This window comes from Pseudopipra pipra, chromosome 1 (assembly GCF_036250125.1).
Source record: "Pseudopipra pipra isolate bDixPip1 chromosome 1, bDixPip1.hap1, whole genome shotgun sequence".
Taxonomy (NCBI): Eukaryota; Metazoa; Chordata; class Aves; order Passeriformes; family Pipridae; genus Pseudopipra; species Pseudopipra pipra.
Genome location: NC_087549.1, coordinates 3,075,733 through 3,089,150, shown reverse-complemented (window position 1 = coordinate 3,089,150; position 13,418 = coordinate 3,075,733).

Here is a 13,418-nt window from a genome sequence, read left to right as displayed (position 1 = left end):
TTCATACCTTTTATCAAGTCTTTTTGAAGCTTTTCTCCTAATTACGTTTTTTTTCCAGTCAGTTCTGTTGTATTTATTTATTGCATTAAAAAAATGCAAACTGTGCTTAAAAATCAGGGATACCAAAGCTGCTTCTGACGGGTTTACGTGCAACATCTTCAAAAAAACTGATTACACAGCATTCGTGTGTATGTGCCTTAGAGGCTGGTGCACAACACAGGATTGACAACTGTGGAAATTGAATTTCTCTATCAAAAACCAGATACAGAGCAGAGCCCTACGTGCTGCCCATATGATGGTGTCTGGGGTTGTAACGTGACATTTTTGAGCTCAGCACACGTTTTGTCCCCAGTCCTTGCACTTTTGGATCATTTTTAACTTTCTTCTCTGGGTTTGCAGCTTCTCCTACTCCTTAGCAGGAGACAGAAAGAGGATCAGGACTATTCACTCTAATTTAATGTATTCCCTTTAATTTTTACCTTACAAGTGCTCTGTTGGAGGGCTTGAAAAATAAGATCTTGCCTCAGTGCTGTGAGTGTCATTGCCCCAGTCTGTCACTGTGACTATCATTTGTCAAGCCTATTCTGGCTCCCTTTTCTTGTATTCTCTGAGAGTAAGAGGCAACAGCATCTTATCTGCTACTTTCAAAGGCTCCCAAAGGCTATTCCCAACAATTTTTTTATCCTAGAATGCAATTTCAGCCTGGCAAAAAATATTTCATCTGCTTGACACAGTTGTCCTCCCTCTTTGGGAAGGGATCCAGGAAAGTTACCCAAAGCAGCTTCTTTATTTGTGTTCAAATCTTATTTTTGTTTAATCTGCCATGACAACCATTCAGGAAGAAAACAAAATTCAGGAGTTATCCCTAACTGCATTTCCTTAATGGTCTAGCAATGCTAATAGCAATAACACATTAAAGCAAAGAGATGAAAACTCTATTTGCTGTAGTTATTTTAGTCATTCACATATTTGCTGTAGAATCCTTTACTGGTAATGTTCTAAGATATTTTAGAAGATTTAACAACATTTAGAGGAACACTTCTAAGTAGTTTCCTGCATTAATTGTGTCTAAAAGGGCCTTCAGATCAGCAGGCACAATATGGGAATAAAATGGAAAGGGTAACTCCTCTCCTTCTACCAAACAAGTTGGGAGATGTGGGAACCACTCTTGTAAATTATTCATTCTGAAAATCAAATAAATTTTTTCATCAAAAGATATTTCTTCTTGCATGAAGAATGATGAGGTCCTTCTAAGTATGTTTTTAAAACCTCTGTGCCTGTTTTCTGTCCCATTCATTTACGTCTGATTCACTTGGACAAATCCCAAGCCAAATGAATCCTATGCCAACACAAAATTTTACCTGGAACAGACCGCCAGAGATCTCCAGTCCAACCTCCTGCACATCACAGTAGCGTGTCCAGCAGCAGATCAGACCCACTGTTGTTTTGCTTCACCAAATCCTAAAATCCTCCCCAGGTGAGATCCCACTACCCTCTAGATAAGCTGTTCCAGTGTTGCACTATCCTCCTAGGGAAGTGTTTTTTATTTTCCTAATGTACAACCTGAATCTGTGGAGCCTCAAGTTGTGACCATTACCTCTTGTTTAAGTCGCATAAAGCAGATGTAAAAAGACTTTTTTTGAGTCTGGAGAAGCAAATTTTGTCCCTCTCAGTATTACTGACTTTTGCTGTTATTATGGGAGGTTCAGCAATATCAAGAGTATTATCAAAACTCAGTGGGCTTTACTCTGATAATTGTTGCATGCAGAAAAGGGAGTTAGCAAACTAGCTAGCAGATCATTGATGTCATTAATTAGTCAGAAATATCCAGGAATTTCTAGCCCTTCTTATTTAAATATAATTTTGCATGCATTTTAGATGAAAATTCCCCAAATTAAACTGGGAGGAGGGTAATATTTAAAAACAATCTCCCCATAATGTCAATTAATTGATAGAAGACCTCCATCTGTAGATGTCTTTTTAAGCTTGTATCTTATAAGAGAGAATAAAAGGTCATACTGCTGACTTAAATTAAGTTAGGATTGAGCCCTCTTCAAAATCCTTGTAAAATCAGAATGATCTGGTGCCAGATTGGATGTCTTGAGAATGTTCTTGCCATTCAAAGCACTTCCAAACATTTCAGCTGGGTTATATGGCTGAGCCAGTTATGTGAGGTCACAAATAGGTAAATAGAAATAAAAAATAAACTCTGAACATGATTAATGTTAAAAAAAAGATAGGACACATACCTAGAAAACTGCCAAAGAGCATCTTGGTGCCAAAATCTCAGACCGTTTTTGGTCTGGGGTTTGTTTTTTTTTTGTTTTTTGTTTGTTTGCTTGCTTGTTTTGTTTTGAGTTTGGTTTTTTGGTTTGTTTGTTTGTGATATATATATATATAGTTGCAGATAGTGTTAAAATGCAAATGCTTTCTGCCTTTTTATCATCTACACAAGGAGTCAAGGTGTCCAACAGCAGTCAGAGCCAAAGTGAAAAGTCTAATCTCTGATGTGATTTACAGCTTGAAAACCCACAATAAAGGTGCTGCAGCCCTTCTAAAATTGATTGTACATCTGGGAGAGAAAGTAGCACCTCATTTGTCCTTGTTCATTTCAATAAACTCTGAATTAGTCCCACAGTTTAGGCTCAAATCTCAATGTGTTCCCTCATCGTGGTTATGGCAGCAGTGGTTTTAGGGTATATTGATCTTTGGAGTTTCCATTATAACCCCGTGAAACAGCTACATATTCATTTTGCTTTGCTTCTTAACCCCTTGGCTCACTGCAGCAGGCAGGGGAGAGCACAGGGAGTTTAAATGCAGGCAGGTTGATTAAATGAATCAGAGCAGGACAAAGTGTTCCTTAGGTTGATTCCGGAGGTGTTTTTCACGTGCTGTGACCTTGGCAGACCTAGGAGGGCTTGAGTAGGACAGTATTGGATAAGAAACTTCTTAGATCCAGGGGTGAGTTGTAGTTTTACAAATCATAGTTAATTATAGAATGGTTTGGGTTGAAAGGGACCTTAAAGGTCATCTAGTTCCACCCCCCAAGCCATGGACAGGGACTCCTTCTACCAGACCAGGTTGCTCAAGTCAGGAGTCTGACTGAGAGCAACACAGAACTGCACCATAAGATTGTTCTAGTCAGGAGACGTAAATAAGAGAGTAGGATTATTTTTTTTATTACTTTATTTTTTTTCCCACGAAAAGAGAGATTTCCTGCACTCTTTGCAAATACAGCATCACTGAATTTGGTCTCCTGGTCAAACAGAAATATTTCCAGTTTGTCCTGCTTCAATTCTCTTTCAAATGTCAAATGGATATTATATTCTTTGGTCCTGGTCTATTGAGAAATATTGCAGCACATCAACAAAGAGCCAGGGGAAGGCACACACTGAGGTCACAGGTGAAAACTGTACATCTGGAGGTGCAATCTTAGGGCTGCCTGCCTTTAATATCATATAGTAGACACATGATTAACTCAGCTACCAGGACAACTGACAAAATTCCCTCCACAGCCCAAGGAAAATCTCTGAGTTGCACAAAAATACCCAAACCAACCCCAAAATAACTGGAAAATAACACTGTGGGTTAGAATACAGTAGGTAGAAATAGCTCTGACACCTACAAAAGGAAAATTCAGTGTTCTGATTCTTGCACTAATTAATTTACTTTCTTAAAGAGTGTTGTTGGATTTAAGGTATATATGTCGTTATTAAAATTACTTCATTCTCATATATCTTAAACAATTGCATATGTTTTCTGTTGCCTTCTTGTGTGAACATTTCCTACTTGCCAATGCAGAATGACAAACTGTGTTTAAATAAAGTGACTGGAAGAGCCACCAGAATCACATAATCACAGAATCATTTAGATTGGAAAAGATCTTTAAGGTCAGGAAGCCCAACCCAGCACAGCCATCACGTTCTCAAGTGCCACATCCACATATTTTTTGAGCCCATCTAGAAATGGTGACTCCACCACTGCCCTGGGCACCCTGTTCCAATGATTTAAAACCCTTTCCATGAAAATATTTTTACTAATATCCAATCTAAACTTCCCCTGGCACAACTTGGTGCCATTTCCTCTCATCCTGTCACTCGTTGCCTGGGAGAAGAGACCAACCCCCACCTGTCTTTATTAGAGGTCTTTCCATTATGTTTCTAAAGATAGATTCATCTTTGAAAGCAAACTTAAATTTACTGTACTAACACAACAGAAGACATCTGGTCTTTGAAGAACACATGATTTCGAAAATAGCATTGCTTCCTGGTGTAAGCAGACCAAAGAAACAGCTATTAATAACCATATAATCTTTTTTTTTGCTCTGAACATTTTAAAATGTCATCAAGACTGAGAAATGTTTCTCTTAGTGACACCAAAATGTAGAATCCAGCCTGATCAACTAATGATTAATGTCTCATATAGAACATCTCCAATCTTCGTCATGTGTCCTTCATGAGACTCAACATTAATTAGGAGCAGAAGGCTGGAGAAATTGCCAGTGTCATCAAATCCAGACTCAATTTTTGCAGACAACCACCTCACAGGAGCCTGCTGACAACTCTTCACATCCTGTCTCAGAGCAGTCAGATTTTTTGTTTCATGGTTCTGATCAGAGACTATCCCAGAATTAATATGGACTAAATGTCACACGAGCCAAGAAGAGCAAGCTCCCTCCTGACACCCAGTTCTGACATGTGTCTTTGCTACTGGATTAACTAGTTCTTGTTCTTTGTGCAGATTCCTGATCCTTTGAAGATCCTGGGGAATATGTGACCAGACGTTTCTAATCCCCTCCCCACAGTGCCTTTCAAGAGCTCCACGAGCAAACCAAAGTTCAAACCAAACACCAAGTTCAGTGTATCAACCTCTGGGCCCTCAGAAAACTTTAAAGCAAACATGGTCCAGACTTTCATAGAAGCAACCACTTTTGGTCATTGCTCCTTACAGTGAGAGAGGGGGAGTTAAAAGGAAAAATATGTGTTTGTATTTCCCACAAGGCCAGCAAGGGGCTTGCTTTGTCTCCACTCCTTTCTGTGGTGTTTAAATGGTTAAAGATGTGCCAAATGCCTTGATTAAGAGGTTTTCCTCGGCTCAGGCAAAAGGACCTTGATCTGTCCATGGTGATAGTCCTTTGTTTAATACCTTATTGACCTGTTGTGTAGAATCATAGGATGGTTTGGGTTGGAAGGGATCTTAAACAACATCTCATTCTACCCCCCTGCCATGGGCAGGGACACCTTCAACTTAACCAGGTTACTCAGAGCCTCATGTTGTGGTTTACCAAAGCAAAAGGTATCTGAGGGTAGGGGATGGATAGAATATCAGGAGCTATAGAAAACACAAATAAAACAAAAAGTCAAATTAAAGTTACTGAGTTTTGAATTTGGAAATGTGTAATCATTTTTAGAAACAGAAAATGGACGTATTTTCAGGTTTGATTTCTCAGTGCTCATGCAGTGGTTGAGAATAGAATTTCAAAGAAACAATTTTCTCAAGTTAAGGAAAAAATATAATGCAATGGTAGTTTTTAGTAATGGAAATGTTGAGGGATTTGTTCCAGTTCTACCTGGTTTATTGTAGGAAGAAGAAACTTAAGTAATAGTTTTAGGGCTGCAGTGTCAAGGACACAGAGCAATATTTCTCAAACCTCATGATATCACATTTTATTATGTGAAAAATTCCCAGCTTGCTCTGGGGACGTTAACAGGACCATGTAAAGAGGAGGTTGTGTCTCTGGCACTCACTGCAGCCTTTGAGGGAGGTAAAGTTTATTAGGAAAGAAACCGTGGGAAATCAGAGAATGGCTTTCTCTCTAAGACAAGTTGTGTTTTATTGTTTTTTTTTTTCTGGATAGGTTCTAGTTCAGTTGTGGTCATGGCAAGAAATTGGACTCGATGATCTTTGTGGGTCCCTTGCAACTTAGGATATTCTATGGTTCTATAAGCAACTTCTTCTGAGATGCTTATTCCTTACATGTTTCTTATTTAATCCCTTGTGTGTTCTTCATTTTATGGATACTGAACTTTGAGACCCTGAGCTCTGCATTAAGACCATGGCAGAATGACCCCAAAAAGCTGAGAGTTCCATTGAGTTGTGCTCTAACTCTGAACCATTATTCTCTTCTGAAGGCTGCATGGTCAGGTCAGCCTTAAAATAACAAGTTATCTCACAGGTTTGAAAGTGGAAAACTGACAAATCCCAAATTCCTTACCAAATTTTTAACTACTTAGGTGCTGGTGGATCAAGACCACCATAACAAAACCTTTCTTGGTGTGCTTCAGATTTCAATCTCAACCTCACCAGAAGCCATTGGAATTAACATTTATTTCTCTCATTCGCTTGAGCCAGAAACTTCATCTGGAAGCGGAGTTAAAAATGACATTATTACAAAACTTTAGACTTACAGAAAACATGTAAAAAATGAATAGTCAGATGATTTCAGAAAAGCTCTGCATGAGACACTTTTGTAAATGGATTACAAAAGTACCACAGAGGATTTGACATTTTTAACAGTAAAAATATGACAAGAATCTAATCCTGCAAGATGCTGAGTCTATGGCAACATGCAACATTTGGCAGCTCTCAGGAAGCTCTCAATAACTCTTAGATTCAGGCTTAAAGTGCTGTGATCCTGAGTTGCCCATTAAAGATGCACTAAATGTTTCCACTAAGGGAAGTCCCAATTATGTGGTTTTATATAGAAAAAGGGAAAGTTAATGAATGGAAATGTAACAGCTCTGACGCTGCCGAAGCACTGAGCTGTCATCCTCATAACTTTCCCAGGGAGATAAATATGCTCTTTCCAGCTCCTCAGAGGATATTATTGCATCTGATTTACAAACACTATAAAGGCAGAGAGGGGGAAAATCAGTGACAACTTTTTGAGGTTTTTCATAATGAAAATTTTAAAAGCTTTTCTTAAGTGAACAGTAGGGAAATACCATATTTTTTTCTTAAAGAAAAAAACCATGGATTATAGATTCCTTTGTATCTAATAAAATAGTCATGTTGGTTAACATAGAAACACCCTGAATTCAAAAACATTCTTAATTTCAGCTCAGACTTTTGAGGTTCACAGCTGTCCTGTAGAACACTCCAAAACCACAGTTTTTATATCTTCCATTTGGAAAAGGGACCAAGATCCATGGAGGGGGTTAAGATTAGAGGCTATATTTTAGAAAAAGTGTTACTGGAGTACTTGCAATTCATGCAGCTTTAGTTATCTGTATTACAGTGAAAAGATTCACCTTCTGGAGGCTCCACTCTGCTTCATTTGTCTACTGATGAACTTGTTTAGGATAGAAACCCAATTTTTATACTCTTGGAGTTATTAGATTAATGCTACTTATGCTGTCTGTTGTTTCCACCATCTGTCTCTTTGCTCGTTCCTCTTTTTTTTTATACTCCTGGTAGGAGACACGTAAAAGCAGACACAAAAACTCCCAATTGCCTTTCCAGCTTTTTGCTGTCAGAATGATTGCAGCTGGAACTCTCCACTGAGAGCACAGACCTGGTGTGCTACAGGTTGCAGATGCACTTCCTAAAAGGCAACTCCAGCCCTAAGGACTGTCCTGTGCAAATACAGCAGGGAAGGATGGATGAAAAAGTGACTATGGGAGGACAGGCAAATCTGATATAATCCTCAGCCTGTCTTCATTGACAATCAAAGCTGAGTTTGTTGCTGTCAAATTCTGCATAAAACCCAATAAATCTTCACATCTCTGTGCATTTCCTGGTTTTAGCAGCATTTTGAGGGTGTCAGTAATGATGCAGATGAATGCAGAGCCATCACAAGAGATGAGGCAATTCATTAAGCCCCAGGAAGGTAAAGTCTGCACCCATCAAAGCAGGCAAATCCTCAGTGTTGTGTTTAAATGTGGGTGTCTGAAGTGTAGGTTTGTCCCAGCCTGAGTGTGAGAGTCAGTCTGGACTCCGTGGAGAAGGAGTCCACGTTCCAGTCGGTGAAACTCATCTTAAAAGAAGATGCTCATGTTTATTGGGATGAGTCACAACCTTGTTTCCATCAACTCTACAGTCTAAACAGCCTGTTAACTATAAGAACTAAACCCCCAGTTCATATGGAGGTGGATGAATTGTGCACTTCCAAAAGACAGCAGAAGAACCCATTTTTAGTTCTTTTATAGGAGACCAAGCTGTACTCTACTGAAACCCTCAGTATTTCTATCCATATGAGCTTCAGTGACTTGATTGTCTGAGTTCAGCCTGGTTTGTTTAATTTTCTGGGGAAACTCAGAGATTTCAGCTTCCTCATTTAGAAATTTCCCTCCCACCCCAGGTTCTCAGGTCACTTGGGAGCTGACAGCTTTATGCCCTTTAACTTTCTCTGGGGGAGTGGCAGGTGGGGAGTGTAGAGGAGACACAAAAAAGATTCTGTTTTGTCCCATATTTTGCAGAGACCCCAAATCAGAAAATGGAAGTGTTCAGGCTTTTTGCCACCTAGAACTCCTGAAATATTACAACCGCCTTGTGCACAGTGACCTCTTTGCAATACTTTGTTTCTGCAGACACAGCAGGAGAAATGGAGCAAAAAAGTTGGAAAAGGAAAATATGCACAGCTCCTCACTGCCTTCACATTTCCAATTATCACACTTCAGGCATCCAGCCTTGGCTCATAAAGGGAAAAACAATTACCAACACATAAAGAAGCCGTGTTCAGCATCCCAGTGTTTGGTTAGTGGCAAAGCCAGCATGCTTGGCAGGGAAATATGTTTATTTATCAGATCATGCTCTTGAAACACATAACATACCTCTCACACCATCGCTGTTTGAACTGTCTGTGTTTGACAAAGAGATCAGAAAGAGTTCAGAGAGGGAATCTCAGTGAAAGAGGATAATCCAGAGTGATTTTCCGTAGGGAAGAAACAACAGGACTGCTTGTTGCTGCCCGTGGTAAGGCCATTACAGATAAAACAGCACAGATCAAAAGGGGGAAAACAAAACCTCAAATTATAGCTCAGCTACAGCACAAGCCATCTGCTTTAGGATACCCCTATTTTTGTCCTCAATTCATGGAATCACAGAACCACAGAGTGGTTTGGGTTGGAAGGGACTTTAAAGATTCAACCCTCTGGTTCCAACCCTCTGGTTGTGCCACTCACTACATCAGGTTGCTTCTCTGTTATTTGTATTATAATTATATAATTAATATCCTCTGATAAAATAAATCTGATGATGATTTTAATACACAATGTGCTTTGAATCCTAACAGGACTGTTAGACTAAATAAATGCAATTCCCTGTTTGTGTTTTTCACTATAAATTTAAAACTTCCTGCCTGCCCTGAGGTCCTTTCCAGCTGCCTCTGGAAATTATCAGCAATTACATAAAACTCAGAAACCATACAAATAAAGGCAAATATATTAAAATACTTATTTTTTCCATCAACACTTTTTACCAGAAAAAAGGCTAATGAAAGGAAAATCTGGCTATTCAACAGAGAAATTATTAGTTTTTATAAAGGATTGGATAATGCAAGGACTTCAGACATTGGAGTTAAATGAGTCTTTAAGTCTATTTTTATTGGTGAAAAACTACGAGATTCCCATAAAAGGACTAACAAGAGCAGGAAATCTTGCAGAAAATTCCTCTGTTTCTCTGATTATTTTATTTATAAGACCATGAAGAGGTTTCCACATCAAGTATCTCTTAATGTGAGAAATCAAGGTGTGTTTTCAGGTATTTCAAAACAATATTTCACAATACAAAGCCCACAAATACAAAATATTGCTATTTAATATTAAATCAAATACCCCCAAACCAGGCATGATTGATAAAAATAATTATTCAGTTAAAAGTCATAGATAAAACTATACATAAAAAGTAGGTGTCATAGATAAAAAAGTGAAAGAAGTATTTTTATTCGGAAAAAAATTCTGATATCTGTCCTTGATCTTGTTTCTACTCTGCTTGAGAGAGGTTGAGGTAAGAACAACCAAAGTCTTGTCTTCTTTAAGAAGATTAATTATCGATTACTAAGAACCTATCATGTTTAACTGTGTGCAAATATTATATTATCTAAAAGAGATTTTAATATTCCATGTGACTGTTTAAAAAAGATGAATTTCAAAAGCAATCATTTACCTGGTCTGTCTTTACCTCTACCAAATATTTGTAATTCCAGAATAATTTTTGTTGCCTGTAGTCTGTAGTGAGGTAAAGGAGTGGCCTTAGTCTTAAAAGAAAGGGAACTAAGGCAAAGCAAATGCAAGAATATTTCAAGACATGAAGGAATTTCTTCAACTCCCTGTGATTCTCACACTCTTTTTAAACTGAAAATCTGACTTTCAGGTTGGAACTGGATTTGAGTGTTTAAGTGAACCACCTCACCTACAGTTCATGTTCTTTTAATGGGCCCAAATCTAATGTGTATATTTTAGAAAATACAGAATATATTTTGGAAAGTATAGAACAGATATAACCACATTCAGCACATATAAAATTCAGTAAATACCCTAAGAAAGCTGACTATTTCAGTTTTTGCACTGTATTACTTTACATTTAATGAGGAAGTATCCTTACTCATACTTCATGCAACCACATTATTGAATGTGCAATAAATAAAGGGCAATGTTGAGTGTATTTTTTTTCACTGAAGCAAAATAAATAATACAGTAGAATTATTTGCTCTGTGAATAGAAATTTATCCTTAGGGTTACAGAGTGGTTTTCACGTAATTATGGCATTAGCCTGAAGGCAAAATGCTCAAATGTGGAAGATTTTGCCTTACCTGAGTTGTTTTACAGCCTGTCAGTCAGTGTCAGGGTGTGTTATGCAGCAGATCACCTGGAGTGCCATCACTCAATGAAAGGCTTTGACCATCCTGATCTCACCCTATAACAGGCTGAGCCGTTAATGGATGAGGGAAAGGCTGTAGATTTTGTCTGCCTGGTGTGACAACCTCCCCAGCTTCTCTGGGCCTTTATACCCGGACTTTAGTAAAGCCTTTTACACCATTTCCTGCAACATTATCCTGGAAAGACTGTCTGCTCGGGGCTTGGATGGGTGAACTGTTTACTGTAAAAAACTGGCTGGATGGCTGAGCCCAGAGAGTGGTGGGGATTGGAGTTAAATCCCTCTGGAGTCAGTCAGGGCTCAATGCTGGGGCCAGCCCTGTTTAATGTCTTTGTCACATGTTGTGGATGAAGGAATTGAGGGTCCCAACAATCCCATTCAGCACTCTGGGCTTGGGACAGAGTGGCTGGAAAGTTGTCCAGTGGAAAAGGACCTGGGGGTGCTGGTTGACAGCAGTTGAACATGAGCCCAGGGGTGCCCAGGTGGGCAAGAAGGCCAATGGCACCTGGGCTGTACCAGCAATAGTGTGGCCAGTAGGACCAGGGTAGGGATTGTCCCCCTGTACTCAGGACCGGTGAGGCCACCCCTCAAATCCTAGGATCAGTTTTGGATCCCTCATGACAAGAAAGATTTTGAGGGTCTGGAGCGTGTCCAGGGAAGGGCAACAGAGCTGGAGAAGGGTCTGGAGCACAAACTTGATGAAGAGCAGCTGAGGGAGCAGGCGGGGGGGGTGCGCTCAGCCTGGAGAAAAGGAGGCTCAGGGGAGCCTTCTTGTTCTCTACAACTCTCTGAGAGTGAAGCCGGGTGGGAGTCAGTCTCTTCTCCCAGGTAACAAGTGACAGGACAAAAGTTGTACCAGAGGAGGTTTAGACTGGATATTTGGAATTTTTTTTTCACTAAAAGGGTAGTCAAACATTGGAACAGGCTGCCCAGTCAGACCTTCGGATGGATTTAAAAAACCTGTAGATGTGGCATCTGATGACATGTTTTATTGGGAACAGTTGGACTAGATGATCCTAAAGGTCTTTTCCAATCTAAACAATTCCATGATTTTATGACTCTATGAATCTATAAACTCGGTTTTGGAAAGGTCCAGCCAACCATGTGGTCTGAGACCTAACTACTGCAGCAGTAATTACACAGCTCCTTCATTGCGTAGCTACACAGTCCCAGCTAGGCAAGGAAGCAGATTTTTTTCTGTGTCCCAAAGAGGGTTTCTGTCTAGAACCTGAAGATTCTGCACAGGCACTTCTCAAACAGCAGTGGCTGTAGGTACCTTTCCAGAACTGGAGGACACTGTGGGAATTCAGCACAGTAAGTAACAGCTCTTAGCAGGGTGGAACTAAGTCAATAATTGTTCCCTCAATGGTGTGTTGCACCACAGAGACCCAGCTGCTAAATCAGGTGGGAAGACATATGTTTTCTCTGATGAATTAGGTCTTCTCCCTAAAAGAAATAAACTGTTTCCAAACACTGTGTTAAAGATACTAATGCATCTTGCACAGCAGTTTGCTTTGGGAAGACTCTCCCTGCTTTCTTTTTCCCTCATGTTGCTTTTCAGTTCTTTTTTATTGTGATGATTTATTGTTTTTTAGTGAAGCCCTTTCCATTAAAACCCTCCAGCCTCCACTGCAAGTAAATGCTTCCTAACTGATTGATTTGGGGATTTCCTCCAATTAAAGTAAAACAGAGAATATATCACAGCCAAAATTAACATTTCCATATATGACAACCTAATGGTTGACATGTGGGGCTCCAATTCTTCAGATGCATCTCCAAAAGTAGAACTGTATTGAAATGGGTCCATGTAGACAAAATATGTTATTGAATAAAATTTTTCCAGTCAGCAAAAGTGGAACTGGCTGTCAAGGGAAATGACTGGAATTAGACAATCTCTGTTCACAGCACATTTTGGGATTCACCCGTTATTAGTTCTGACAAACCCTTTTTCTCCCCATCTCCAGGGAAATTCAAAATTAGAGGCTGCTGCTTTGTTTGGTATGTTCAGGGAATTGTACCCTTCAAATACACGTTAAGTGCTCATACATAATGTGGAGCCAAGAAATGAGAAGGCAAATGAACTGGTCCTTGAGGGAGTTCTGCAGATCCTGCTTTTCCGAGGCATTGGTGATAGCCACAAATAGTCACATGGTCTGTGCTGGTGGGTGACTGAGGGGGCTGCACCAGCTCACAGGTACTTCCACTTACAGATACTCCCTAGGCTGTAAGACTGTAGGTTCCTCTACACATTAGAAATTTTGTTGACTTTGCATTTGATTAAATGGGAATAGAACCAGGAATCCAATCTGATTCAATCCAGTCTGGCAAGACTATTTACAAGAGCATGTAGTGACAGGGCAAGGGGGAATAGGTTCAAATTGAAAGAGAGTAGGTTTAGATTAGATCTTAGATATTAGATCAGATATTCTTTACTGTGAGGGCGATGAGGCCATAGAAGAGATTGTCCAGGATAGCTGTGGCTGCTCCACCCCTGGAAGTGTTCAAGGCCAGGTTGGACGGGGCTCTGAGCAACCTGGGCTAGTGGGAGATGTCCCTGCCCATGGCATGGGGGTAGAACTGTATGATCTTCAGAATCTCTTCTA